The sequence below is a fragment of the Salvelinus sp. IW2-2015 genome, linkage group LG6.2 (assembly GCF_002910315.2).
Source record: "Salvelinus sp. IW2-2015 linkage group LG6.2, ASM291031v2, whole genome shotgun sequence".
Classification (NCBI taxonomy): Eukaryota; Metazoa; Chordata; class Actinopteri; order Salmoniformes; family Salmonidae; genus Salvelinus; species Salvelinus sp. IW2-2015.
This window is the reverse complement of record NC_036846.1, coordinates 2,094,976-2,110,188: the sequence shown is the minus strand read 5'-3', so window position 1 is coordinate 2,110,188 and position 15,213 is coordinate 2,094,976. Positions and strand designations below refer to the sequence as shown.

General features: G+C 46.0%; 1 long non-coding RNA gene across 2 annotated transcripts in view; it reads right to left on the bottom strand.

Annotated features, from left to right (window-relative positions):
* Nucleotides 1–15,213, bottom strand: part of LOC111965664 (uncharacterized) — a 176,012-nt gene that overhangs the window by 145,725 nt on the left and 15,074 nt on the right. The window contains exon 1 of one of the 2 annotated variants that reach the window (XR_002877545.1): nucleotides 8,304–8,766. The exons of the other annotated variant lie outside the window; for it this stretch is intronic. This is a non-coding gene — a long non-coding RNA (uncharacterized lncRNA). Of the gene's footprint in view, nucleotides 1–8,303; nucleotides 8,767–15,213 lie in introns of those variants that run through there. 2 annotated transcript variants of the gene reach the window in all.

Below are 15,213 nucleotides of genomic sequence, written 5' to 3'. Positions count from 1 at the left end.
TGACACTGAAAAAACACAAAAGAAAGATGCCCAGGGTCCCTGCTCATCTGCGTGAACGTGCCTTAGGCATGCTCGCAGGAGGCATGAGGACTGCAGATGTGGCCAGGGCAATAAATTGCAATGTATAAATGTCCGGGAACTTGCAGGTGCCTTGGTGGAAGAGTGGGGTAACATCTCACAGCAAGAACTGGAAAATCTGGTCACGTCCATGAGGAGGAGATGCACTGCAGTACTTAATGCAGCTGGTGGCCACCACCAGATCCTGACTTTTTTTTTGATTTTGACCCCCCCTTTGTTCAGGGACACATTATTCCATTTCTGTTAGTCACATAGTCTGTGGAACTTGTTCAGTTTATGTCTCAGTTGTTGAATCTGTTATGTTCATACAAATATTGTTATGTTCATACAAATATTTACACATGTTAAGTTTGGTGAAAATAAACGCAGTTGACAGAGAGAACGTTTATTTTTTTKGGCTGAGTTTAGATATCACTGCTGAAAGGTTAAATATGGCCAGCAGTGACATTGCCACGTGAAAGGCAAATATAGCCTACAAGCGGATTCRGCACTGAATTGCGATTTGACAGTTAGGTCCAACAGACAAAAGCGGAAGAAAAACAATAAGGAGCCTTTTTAAATAACATGATGTGCCTAAACAGGCTCCCTACTGTCACTGACACCTTTCACCCAATGGACATCGCACATGATGAGTCAAAACTTTTTACCGAAGCTGGACGAAGATAACGTCCAATATAAATAAAAAATGGGAATGTGGTTTGACTGTTTTTCTGCTCGTGATATTTGAATAAAACATTGGTGATGTGCATAAGTACTGTGTGCRCCTCTGCTATCAAAATCAATGCCATTACCAACTGCGTTACCGCTAAGACCATGTTTTGGTCGGTATTACATATCTCTAGTTGCGCTTACTGAAATTAGCACATTTGCACATGTTTTTAAGGACACATCTAAAAATAKTTTCACCCCTCCCACCTCTGAGCTGGTGTTAGACAGGTAAATTGCCAACCCTGGTGTAAGGGGTGGAAAATGCCAGTGCGCTATTTTTTACATGACGCATTTGCAAACTAACGTGCATTTGACACTTGCGCCTCAGCGCCAGCCAAAAATAGATCCCATAGTCTGAAAATGAGGGTACAGGGCAGGGTTGATTTTCATGGGTGTCATGTACAGTACGGTATGTTCATCCTGCACATGATATATGCTCATGTCAGCCAACCACAATTGTTTCTACATTAGACATGGGAAGGGAAGTAACGAAATATGAGAAAAATAGATCTTCTGGACTAGACGGCACCAGACACACACAGACAYACACACTCCTGGACTAACACCTTCAGTAACTGTAATAGACCATTAGTGCCACATTGGAGCCCTCACACACACAAACACCATCAAACATAAACACACACACACACACACACCACACAGACACAGAGAATAACGGCCGGCCTTTACCGGTACACTTGTAAAGATATRATTTACACTTGTGTACTAAAAACACCTTGACACAAACAAACACATTCAAAGTGCAGATGGCTCAAGCCTTCAAAGTATGCCAGTGTTTGGGCAAAAACATATTTTTTTAATTACACCGTAACATTTTTACGTGGCAAACAACTGTTGTTATGCAATCTGGTTTCCGAGCTGGTCATGGGTGCACCTCAGCACCTCAGCACCCACCTCAGCACAGTATTGTCTCTTATCGATGGAGTTTATGATATCGTTTAGGACCTTAAGCGTTTAAGGTCCTAAACGATATCATAACCTCCATCGATAAGAGACAATACTGTGCAGCTGTATTCATCGACCTGGCCAAGGCTTTCAACTTCTGTCAATCACCACATTCTTATCGGCAGACTGAACAGCCTTGGTTTCTCAAATGACTGCCTCGCCCTGTTCACCAACTACTTCTCAGACAGAGTTCAGTGTGTCAAATCGGAGGGCCTGTTGTCCGGACCTCTGGTAGTCTCTATGGGGGTGCCACAGGGTTCAAACCTCGGGCCGACTCTTTTCTCTGTATACATCAATGATGTCACACTTGCTGCTGGTGATTCTCTGATCCACCTCTACGCAGACGACACCATTCTGTATATTTCTGGCCCTTCTTTGGACACTGTGTTAACTAACCTCCAGACGAGCTTCAATGCCATACAACGCTCCTTCCGTGGCCTCCAACTGCTCTTAAATGCAAGTAAAACTAAATGCTCTTCAACCGATCGCTGCCCGCACCTGCCCGCCCRTCCAGCATCAMTACTCTGGACGGTTCTGACTTAGAATATGTGGACAACTACAAATACCTAGGTGTCTGGTTAGACTGTAAACTCTCCTTCCAGATTCACATTAAGCATCTCCAATCCAAAATTAAATCTAGAATCGGCTTCCTATTTCGCAACAAAGCATCCTTCACTCATGCTGCCAAACATACCCTCGTAAAACTGACTATCCTACCGATCCTTGACTTCGGCGATGTCATTTACAAAATAGCCTCCAACACTCTAATCAGCAAATTGGATGCGGTCTATCACAGTGCCATCCGTTTTGTCACCAAAGCCCCATATACTACCCAACACTGCGACCTGTTTGCTCTCATTGGCTGGCCCTCGCTTCATATTGGTCGCCAAACCCACTGGCTCCAAGTCATCTATAAGTCTTTGCTAAGTAAAGCCCCGCCTTATCTCAGCTCACTGGTCACCATAGCAGCACCCACCCATAGCASGCGCTCCAGCAGGTATATTTCACTGGTCACCCCCAAAGCCAATTCCTCTTTTGGCCGCCTTTCCTTCCAGGTCTCTGCTGCCAATGACTGGAACGAACTGCAAAAATCACTGAAGCTGGAGACTCATATCTCCCTCACTAGCTTTAAGCACCAGCTGTCAGAGCAGCTCACAGATCACTGCACCTGTACATAGCCCATCTGTAAATAGCCCATCCAACTACCTCATCCCCATACTGTTATTTATTTTGCTCCTTTGCACCCCAGTATCTCTACTTGCAGACTCATCTTCTGCACATTTATCACTCCAATGTTTAATTGCTATATTGTAATTTATTTAGCCACTGTGGCCTATTCATTGCCTTACCTCCCTTATCCTACTTCATTTGCACACACTGTATATAGACTTTTCTATTGTATTATTGACTGTATGTTTGTTATTCCATGTGTAACTCTCTGTTGTTGTTTGTGTCGCACTGCTTTGCTTTATCTTGGCCAGGTCGCAGTTGTAAATGAGAACTTGTTCTCAACTAGCCTACCTGGTTAAATAAAGGTGAAATAACAATAAATAAATAAAAAKACAAACTTTTCATAAAATTACCTAGCTAATATCTGAGGAGAGCAAGCAAACRCATCAGTCTGGTAGTTAGGTACCTGAGGCAGCTAAACAAGATGTCTTCTCGCCTTTTCTCTTGTCTGGGTCTTGTGTGCACTCGAAACCCTGGTCCTGTCTATGTACACGGTGTGAGGCCTGCCCTGGGATGAGTCTCCAAATCAAATGAGGAGGGAGGGAAACCATTTGCATTGCAAATACACCATGGATGCAAATCCTGTTTGCCTTGTCGGTCGGAGGGCTGATGTGGAGCTGGAGGATGGAGAGAAGCACTGACAGATCGAGGAATCCCCCCCTGGATCTGGACCACCATCCCTGGTCCTCCTCTCCCACCCAGCCACCCCACTCCCCCGACACGGGTCCAACACCCTTACCTCCTCCCCCGGGGCTTCAAGGGGAATTTAACACGCAGGTCCCACATTCCTCCAAGGCGATAAGTGCCCTGGCAGCAGGCAGGGGACCCTCATGAGCAGGRTAAACAAGCGGAGGGGTGTATCTCTACCCCTCTCCCCTACAAACACYGGCCCCCGCTACCTCCGCATTCCCACTCCTCAACGTCAAGTACGGCTGTTGCCCCGTAAACTATGGCGTCAAGCACGTCGGYCCCTGGCAGCGTATGTCACCCATGACGCCCATCGAACCRGCTGCAAGRTTTATTTAGTCGCTAAGAGTGCAGAGCTGTTTGCTAGAAGAGCCCCTATCAGCCCCTACTACCAGGTCAGAGCAGACAAGCCTCTTCACACATTATAGATCCTATTCAACCAGGGCCAGGCTAATGCCCTTTCAATAGACTGTTACGAGTCTGGCTAGCTGGGATTTATGCAGGAATCACCACGGCCGTCACCGCTCCCACAAACATCCGCTCAGCTTAATCACCCCCCCCCTCCTCAATCATCTCTCCACCTTTTCCCCCGTTGTCGGTGGACAAAGAGCGGTGTAAGCAGAGGGTGATGGATGGAGCCTACCAMAAGTCTGCCACTGTTACTGTAGAGCTGCTTCTCTCTTTCCTTCCACTCATCCATCAGACTACAGTCCGAGCATCATCACTCCATCCAACGCTTACATCTTAACGGCCAATCATATGTTCACCGCTTATATGTGACATGTAGTGTATATTATTAGCCCGAAGATGTAACTAATACGACCAGGGTAAATGTTCAGTAGGGTGACTTATGAAGCCTTCAGTATGTGGGGAATTCAGCTCTMTGCACATAAATCCATCGATAATACTCTCTTTGACAACCCCCAGCAGGATCATATAAAATAATGTACCCTTTACCTTCTCATAGGCATCAATCAAATGCAGCAGAACACTTCTCGCTGTGCCATTTGCCTATTGTGTTCARCCCACTGAGCTTACAGAGCCCAGACTGTTTGATCTGGGAGGCGGGGAGAGAGGGCCTATTCTTGTGGGCCTGTGTTTCCTGGTTTGTGCCCACATGTGGTTCCTTCCCTCCAGCCACACACTGAGGCTGAGGGAGGTTATAAAAGCTGAGGTGGTGATTAAGAAACAGGAATAATGACCTCCATAAAACCAGGAATGCGTTTAACTGCTACAGCAGCTCTGGAATCATTCTAAAGCGGAACGCCGGCATTAATATCAGGAATTATACCACTATTCTCAGGAAGGTATTTACTTATTGTATTTAGCGTATTTACTGTAATGTGGGTCTTGAAATTAGGGTATACATGGGTATTAACGTCGTTTAGAAAGGAAAGGGGCATGGTAGTGCATGAGAGGCATAACCGGTATTCAGTGTAGTATGATTATGTCTCCATGGCTTGGAAGGTGAGCCGAGAAGATTTGAGCTCTACCTCAGTGGCAGGGCTGACCTAACTACCGGATTTACATTGTTGGAAATGTGTGGATCCTTCCAAATCCAGGATTAGAGGAGTCAAGCGTGTGCACTCTGACTTCCACTCTCTTTCTCCTCCTCCTCCACACGCACACAAACACACCCGTACACAAACACACATGGTATGGACTTGTAGCGGCCTTATGCTCCACAGGGAGCAAAGGGAAGTTTAAGTAAGTACACACACTCTGACTTCCTCTCTCTCTCACACACACACACACACACACACATGCATAGGTGCACACACAAACACACTAAACTTCCACTTTATCTTTCTTTCTACACACCCAAACACACACACACACACACACACACACAACCACACATGCGTGGTGAGTCCCTGCTGCCTGCGTGCTCAGCACACCCAAACCCCATCACTTTCCTCATTACATGAGCTTCATGGCTTTTTAGGGGCTCTGCGCTTTATCAGGGGATTTCACATTTCCCAGGCTGCCACTTGACATGGCTCACCCAGCTGCCAGCAATCAAGCCAGGCTGCAGAATGGAGGGCTGCAGAGGGGCAGTGGCCGCCCAGCCTCCCCAGACTCCAGGCTGCACCTTGATTTGAGCCAAGCGCCAAAGAGCCACTGCTCCTGCTAAGCCCCCATAATTATAGGTCACAGATCCCTTCCTGCCTTCCACCCACATCACATACTGACCTGGCCTAATAGGGGGACTGGTGAGAGAGAGAGAGAAGAGAAGAAGAGAGGGACAGCGGGCCAGGGGATTTTCTCTCTTTACTTGAGAGACAGTAAACAAATTAAGTGTGCATGTGTGTGTTTGTGTGTATGTGCGTGTGCGCTCATGCACGTGTGTGAGTATGCTCGCGACTTGTGTAACGTGTGTGTGTTTGTCTAATTGAGAGGTAAGCAAAAAAAATGCCTTTAAAGTTCCCAATAAATATCCTGCCCGTAATTGTAAACACCTGCCCATAAACCCCTAAGGAATGCTAAATGAAACCAAGTTACAGAGCCAGTCTCCTGTCTGGAGTCTCACGTCAAGACAGCAGGATTTGTAATGGCTGTAACCAGGATTAGGGAGTTCAAGCAGAACAGCCAGGGAGAAGAAAAAAACTGCACAGCAACAATACAGTACCTTTTTCCCCAGCAAGACGAGTAGCCTTAATAAGCCTTTCAACTTCACCATCAAACTTCAAGTTACGTACTCAATGGGGATTATAACAAAGAACAAAATAACCTGATCATGTATGGAACTGGAACAAAGTGTGAGATCATCACATGTGTGAAATCATGTCAAATGATTGTAATCATTTGGACTGGAGCATTTGTTTTGGTGAGTAATGGAATGCTATGAATGAATACATGGTGGATCTACCCTGATCCCCCTCACCCTGACTGAGCTAGATATAGCAAGACAGATGATGATTATAATACACAATAACACATCCTCCTGACCCCCCCCCCCAACACACACACACACACACACACAAAGTGGCTGGGGCAGGAAGAAGCTCTTGAACTTGCTTTCGCTTCGGACCCTCAAGGGACGGGGGAGGAGGGGGTATGTGGAGCTATCTGACCCCAGGGATGCAGACGCTACCCTCTTTGCCCCCATCTCTAGTTTCGATTCCCCTGGCTCCTGACGCCTACCTCCCTCTTGCACCTGTCGGCCGGCAATAGACCCCCCTCCCGGGACCTTTCAGCAGCCTGAATATATGGCCCTGCTCGCTGGCTCTGCCTGGCTAATTACTGATGGGCCCATAGGCCATGCTAGGGCCAGGCTCTTAGTTACTACTGCTACCCTTAGCCTCTCTTAGCCCGGCCTGGCCCGGCTGCCCCCCCCCACTCTACTCCATAGCAGGCAGCCTGGGCTCCTAGCTACGTAGGCAAACTGAGCCACGAGTTGCCACAGTCGACCTGGAGATGAAGYACCCTGTCTACACGCAAGCCATGAACAATAGAGCTATCCCTCCAGACGAGCAGGCAACAGCAGCTTGAGTCATACACACTCTTAATCCCATAGGTCGCTGCACGAACGCATCACACACATAGGCTACATTCATATACAGTGGTATGCAGGAGGCAATGCGCATTATTGTACAGTTATGGAAATGTTTACTCCATTCGCACAGCATCAGTAGCCTAGTTAAAATATTCCATAAAATACCAGATATTCAATTAAATAATGGATACCATACCATGCATGCAAAYCATGAGGGAATTCTTATAGGATTGCCTACCCACTGGGCACACACTGGTTGAATGAACGTTGTTTCCACGTCATTTCATTTTAATTCAAAATGTTGAATTGATGTCTGTGCCCAGTGGTGCATTCGTGTAAATAATCCAAATACTTTCAAATTATGAACTATTTAAGCCTATTTGGAGAAAATGTATTCATATGATCTGCATATCACTTCATTATCCAATCAAATTCGTGTCCTGGTAGATTTGTGCAGCAGTACATCCGAATATTCCACTAGAGTGTTATAAAATAAACAGCTCCCCCCACACACTACAGAAGCCTACCTCAGTTAAAAGAGGGCGGACAATAACAAACACCACGTGACTGACTGCAGTAATTTGAGCCTAGACACGAAAGAATCCGGCTCAGAGCGTCCTGCTGTCCCGCGGAGGAGGAGATGCACCAACTCATCCCAACACGGGGTGTTCATTTTCCTATCACTAGTTCGTAAATTCCTCTGGCAACCTTAGGGTTTCACGACAATCTCTTATATGAAAACATTTCCGTTTTTAAAACACATAATATCGCTCCAACATGCGCAATAACAKTTATAGTACAATCGGAACAGTTAGGTAAGATGTTCAGCTGTTCTGAGTCTCGTCTCCCCCCCTCTGTTTTCTGCCGATTGCACCTGCCATTCAAGCTGAGGTCGTTACATAGACAATGTTCCCTTTCGATCTAATTGCAGCACATTATATTGTCGCCCTTTACATTACAGCCCTGTCCGTGGCTCAAAAGAGTGCGGCATCCATGGACGTTATTTGTCTCCATAACAACTCTCGTTTACTGCATCACCGGCGTGAGACAGAGGGGGAAAGTGTGGCATAGCATCTGAACTTGTGCGTGGATGAAAGTAGACCGGTTTTAAAAAGCGCTCAGTCAGCACGCGACTCACTCAGTCTCCTGTGCCTCTGTCTCGCCTGCTTGGTTCAATCCTACATCCTCCAGCGAGCATCACTTGTCTGGACCCCGCTGCGAGGAAGCATCCTCCAGCAGCACGGGTTCTGGACATCCTAGACAGCCCGTCCTGACGTTTGGACCCGGTGATGTCACATCCTGTCTGGGTAATACATAACAAGCCCAGGCATATCAAAATAAAAGATGAGAATTGGAAGTGAWTTTTCCGGGTCACACGGACGAGTTCACAAGGTCAAGCAGGAAATAAGCGGCAGGCAGAAATACGCCATCCTGAGAGTTGTGAACATTTAAAGTGATACCGGACATACCATCTCGATCATCCGTTGGTGACACGGGCACATTATACTTTTATATAATCATCTGATCCACAACCATCCTATCCCTTGCAGATCCGCAGTCGACTTTTCATTTCCTGGTACGATGTGCGCATTTACGTTGAGGCGTAAACTATTATGCAATATGAGCTGCTGCATCGTCAGATACTGTTTTAACGTACGGTTTTTTATCCAGAGGACATAGGCTAGTGAGCAGCTGGGTGGCTTTAAAGGAATAGTTTACTGAGAAACGGAAAGCAGCAGTTGATGGAGAAAAAGAGACACTTGTTACATCATACAGACCAAGTCTTGTCCATAGTGTCTAATTAAATTCCCTAACAAATCCCTGACCTATTTTCACCCTTGTAGACTTGCAAAGTGTTACACAGTGTGATAATTGTTAAGAGGCACACTTGAATTCAGCCTTCAACAGACTAGAGCAACACGGTTTTAGAACTTAGACCCTCTCAGCGGAAGTATGCCTTTAAAAAGAGCCATTTTTCATAGCAAACATGTTGGAGACAGGGCTGGCTTGTAGAAACAGGAGATTGGACACTTTTAGGGGGGTAGAGGGGAGCCCCTGTTGGGTGGCAGGGGCGAGGGGTGAGCCAGGTCTGGGTGATGGTGGTTGGTTTGGGCGTGGCCCCCTGCAAGGAGCCAGATCCTCTTTCTTTAGCTCAAGTTTCTCCTGTTTACCTTTGAACCCTATCCCAGCGGCCCATCTCTGATCTACAGAGCGCCTCCCCTTATGGGCCGTCCCATTGCCGGCCCTGTGATAGATTGGCCATCGGCATGCCAATACTGCACAATATTTCCATTTCCTGCCCAGGCGGAGGTATTCGGCGGGGTTGACTGGAGTTCAGCTGCACAGTGTGGTGCCTGCAGCCGCCTGCCACCAGGCCCACTGGCCCTGCGCTGTAGCATGGAGACCCAGGACCCAAACATTTGGCCGGGAACATTCCAGAACCTAGGCCCTCTCTCACTCTCTCTCTGTGTCACAAAACAGCCCCCTACGCCCGCCCGCCGTCCCGTTGTACCCCAGCCAACAGACAACAGCACAGCTTACAACTGGGGCTACCTACAACCTTGGTGAGTATAGAAGATATAGCTTGGTATAATACAGTAATAAGCAAAAAATAAACTTGCATTTGTATGATAAGAACACACTCTCCGGGTAACTTTGTTTCAACTGGCTTCTATTACTTTTACAGTTGGTTTACATCTGTTATCATTCTCTTACCATAAATGATACATATTCTTATGTGTCTTTTTCTGTATTAATATCTTGACAGACAGAGAGGAAGAAATGTAACTTTTATCTGGCGAATACCTGGCAAATATTTCCCTTTTATCTCTGCTACTGGGAACCTATGCCAAATATTTTTGCAAGGACAAAAATGTGATTGTTAGAAACACAAGCAGGAATGAAGCCATGGATCAAGTTTGACATGACTATCTGGGTCAGTTATATTTATGTTACATGGTGGTTCAAGCAAACAGGATTATGTACATTAATATCTATGTGACTAAAGCAAGCAAATATCCAGTGTGTGTGCATCTGTGTGTGTGTGTGTGTACAGTCTCTAGTGAAAGTCAACAAACGCTTTACACAGTCGTCACATTTAGCTGCCTTAAAATTCAATCTAATTTAAAGATTTTGTCCCCCTACCGATTTACACAACCTGCTCCCCATTTTGAAAGTTAATGAAAAAATATAGAAACATTTCCAAACTAATAAAGAAATGAAGATGTATTGATTGCGTATATCTTCACACCGCAGAGTTAACAATTGGTGGGAGCACATTTGGCAGCCATTAAAGCTGTGAATCATTTTGATTAAGAGTCTACCAACCTTGCACTCTTAGGGCAACATATCAACAAAACATTTTTTTTTAATTGCTTAAGATCAATACATTTGGTTGGGAGTCATTGATGGACAGCAACATGTAAACCTTGTCTCTAAATTTTCACGCAGGTTAAAGTCAGGACTGAGACTGGATCATTCAGGAACACTCAACACCTATTGGAAAGCCATTCTCGTGTGTCTTTGGCATTAAAMTGTATACAATTATCCCGCTGTAAAATAAAACTCTATCCCAGGGTTAGGAAGGCTACGACGGGTTTCCCTCTAACTTCTTACTTGGGCTTTGCTCCTTTCATGTTTATTTTGATCATTGCAAACTCCCCAGTCGCTGCCGGTGACAAGAATACCCATAACATGATGTTGCCACCACAATGCTTGAAAATACAGAGGATCAACAACATTGCATTCGCTCCACATTACTGGCCTGTATGACAAAGTCAAAAAAAGAAGGAMGCCCGTGTTAAAATAATCGACTTCAAATCATCCATTCAGTTTGCAACAAGGCCGTTAAGTTATACTGCAAGACAACACGGCAAATAAATTAACTTTTTGGCCTAAATWAAAAATGCTARGTTTGGGTCAAATCTAATACAACACAATACAAAGTGAAACTCTCTGTGTTTTCAAATATTGCGGTGGCAGCATTATGTTATGTGTATGCTTGTCACCAACAGGGAATGGGGAGATTGTCAGGATCAAAATAAATATGAAAGGAGCAAAGCCCAKGTAAAAATCTAGAGGAAAACCCTGGGATAGTTTTATTTTTGAGCAGGACAGTTACACACATTTKAAAGCCAAAGACACTCCAGAATGGCTTTCCAATAGGTGTTAAGTGTTCCTGATTGGTCCAGTCTCAGTCCTGAATTAAATTTGCTTGAAATCAGAGGCAAGATTTGAATATTGCTGTCCATCAATGACTCCCAACCAAATGTATATAGCTTGAGCAATTTTGACAAACTCAGTGGATATACTGTATGTTGCCCTAAGAGTTGTGCAACGTTTGTAGAATCGTATTCAAAATTATTCAAAGCTGTAATCGGTGCCAAAGGTGCTTCCACCAAGTTTTAACTCTGGGRTGTGAAGACACGCAATCAAGACATCTTCATTTTATTTTATTAATTTGGAAAATGTTCCATCATTTTCTTTAACATAAAAAATGTGGAGTAGGTTGTATAGATCTGTAGATTTCATTTTAAGGCAGCAAAGTGGTGTGTAGACGTTCACTAGACACTGCATGTGTGTCTGTGTGCGTTCTATAGTGATTTGTGATTGGTGGAGGCTGCAGTGTGGCAATGCTTTTGAGGGCGGTGATTGGCTGGTGTGAGCCAGGAGGCTGGAGTCAAGCAGGAGCGAATGCTGTGAGGCAGGCAGTGCGACCTAGTGGTGGGAGAGAGGGATGGGGTGTAGCACGTACACACACACTCTGACACACACACGTCTAGACTAGAATCCAGTAGCCCCCCCCCCCCCACACACACACACCACACACACACACACCCACAGCATGCAAACATCCTGTACAACACATTTGTAAATTGCCAGCGTAGAGCATCTTTATCTTCCTGTAACACATGTTCTTTACAGTACTAAACCAACTAAATACTCAACCCTGGATTTACAATGTGCTTGATGAAATTGCAACAGCTTTCCTCAATGCCCACTGTACCAGTTCTAAAAATAACACGAAACCACATAACCCCTCGACAACCCCCCACCATAAATTACTTTACGCTCTGCGATCAGAATTGTATTTGTCACCCGCCCCCTCCTCTTCATCTACCCCCCCCCCCCACACCCCCACGATCCTACCCCCGCCCCCCCGCCAAATGGTGCTAATGGCAACTTCAAAGTCAATAGCTCTATGGCTGTTCAACCTTTCAAAACAAACACAACCAGAAAATACAGAGACATGGGTTTGGTTTGTCTCCACCAGTGGACGTTATTTAAGGGACATAATGGACCATACCTGTTTTGTTTAAATACAAATACATAAAATACAACCGTTGACCGTCAGAGCTCCAGCCTTGATACTGTTAGGGAGGGGTCACCCCACTGTGCCCCCCAGGATCAGCCCCTCGCCCCCTCAAAAATTATAGCAGATTATCCCCCCTTCCAGATGTGTTTTGGGAAAGATTGAGGCTTGATGAAGGGGGGCGGAGGGGGACTTGATCTGGGTGGGGAGGGACAGTGATTTCTGGAGGGGTGGGGGAGTATGATAGTGTACAGACGAGCCATAGACAGAGACCCTAAATCAGGGTTTAGTAGGGGCCTAGCCCAGCCAAGTCCAGGCAGCAACAGCCCCGTTTTCCTCTGAGGGGATTAATAATGAATTAAGGCATCCCCCCTTTCAAAAAGATATTCATGCATGCTAATGCATCCATTATTTATGGTGTGCATACAGGCTCACTAGTGGTGGCCGCATGCAAGAGGGAGGGGTACTGGGGGTGGAGAGGGGGAGAAGGATTCCCCCCCGATGGGGTTCAGAGGCTGCCGGAGTGAACATCCACATATTGTCGCTGGGGCTAGGGTTAGGGCTAGGGCTATGGTTGGGGTTAAGCCTGGGATTAGGGCTGGGACTGTGGTTCGGGCTGGGACTAGGGCTGAGGCTAGGGCTAGGGCTGGGAACTGTATAAGGACGAGGAGGGGGAGAGAGAGGGGCTCCTACCACCAGACAGCCAGTGTATGGGGAGTGGGCCCGCCAAGTGCTGTAGGGGGAGGGGTGGATTAAACAAATAAGTACATGATAAGAAATAATCACCCTGGGGAGGTAGGGCTCAATGGAGACAAAGAGGCTAAGGGGGAGAGCGGGGGGTCGGGGGGGTTAAGTCAGCACAGATTTATACTGTCTGATCGGTCCCATTCTGGACTGAAATAATGTTGGGGTCACAACAACTTTTTATCCCTGTAATTCCTTTGCTGGGTTTGTGTTAATTCACACTCACACAATCAGGCTCTGGGGATAGAGTTAACCAGTGGTGATCCGTAGCAACAAGGCCATCTCTTCATCTATAGAAAGAGTGTAAATAGATATGTCTGAATTTGGGTTTTAATGATCGGGCCATGTTTAGCACTATCTATGGCTGCTGGCCAACACACCATGCCATTCAAACCATGGTACAGTTTTAACCACAGATGTAGAGATTCACAGAAAATAGGAAATACATGTGTGCCAGAAATACAGAGAAAATATGCAAGGCATTCACAGAGCTAGTGTGATGGCAGCACGTGAAGGTGAGAAACAGAGAGTCAGGTGAGAGGGCTAGAGCAGCCAGAGCATAAGGCATGCCAGGTATGCACTGAGGCYACAGGAGGTTGGTGGCACCTTAATTGGGGAGGACGGGCTCTCAGTAATGGCTGGAACGGAATTAATGGAATGGTGTCGAACTCATCAAACACATGTGTTTCTATGTGTTTGATGCCATTCCATTTACTCCATTCCAGACATTATTATGAGCCGCCCTCCCCTCAGCAGCCTCCTGTGACTGAGGCAGAGGACAGAGGCGGAGGAAAGAGATAAGATAAAGAGAGAGAGAGCGATAAGATAAAGGAGAGTGGTGAGACCACCAGGCATAGCCATTAGCATAGAAACACAGGCATCAGGCTGCCACCCGGTGGGACGAAGGTGACAGGAGGGGTGGCCACCACCGCCAGGGCACCACACTCTCATCTCCATAGATAAAAGGGGGGCTCCGCAAGGACCAGGGATGTCACTGACATAGCTGACTTATCTGAGCAACAATATCTTGTAACATTTGGTATCCTTCGCGGTCTCTCAGATGTTAAATCAAGTTCGTCCCTAATACAATGCTGATTGACCTAAAATGGTGAAGTGGGGGACATCCTATAAAACCCGGGTGGTCAATCRGAAACCAATGAATGTCTGTGAGTTAATTCTCTACGTAGAGGCTGYTAACAGAGTGGCACTAATATTTGTAGGACACTCACACGCAGGCTAGGAAAGGCTACTGAGAGTTTAATGTTTTTGTCCTTGGTACTTACGTGCATGAATACACATCTGTTCCATACGTTCTCTCTCTCTCTCTCGCTCTCTCGCTCTCTCTCTCTCTTTGTGATATCTGGGTCAGTATGGCTTTGTCAAAAGTGTACCATGGCACAGATAGATAGTTAGACAGATAGTTAGACAGATAGTTAGACAGACAGGTAGGCCACTTGGCTGTTCCCTCCTAGGAAGTACTGCTGATGAGAAGACAGTCAGTCATAGTCTAAATAGTCTATTGTTAAAGGACAGAACATTTGATGAACAGGTTATAGTAAAACAAAACCTCTTGCAAAAACTGTTATAGAAATACAGTTTGATGAATGGATTAAATATTGACTCTTAAACAGGTCATCAGAATAAGGACCCATTAGTAGCTAGGTTTACGGTAGGTAGTCACACAAGATGGTTGTCATGAACTAGCACTGGGAGCTAGACCTCCCTGAAGGTAATCTGCATTGTGCAAACATTGCAACCCCATACGAACACCAGGTGAACCACTTACAGCTTTTACACAACCATCTCACCACACATAGGAAAATCCATAAACGTTGGAATGATGTCAAAACAACATTGTGAGGTTTCGACAAGATTACATTTTCCACTGTTCAAAGTGAAAACGGCTACATTGGCTCCTGCTACATTTCCTGCAACACCGACCCCCCCCCCCCCCACCAACAGCATCGTAATTATATGTGCAAACACCGCGTAA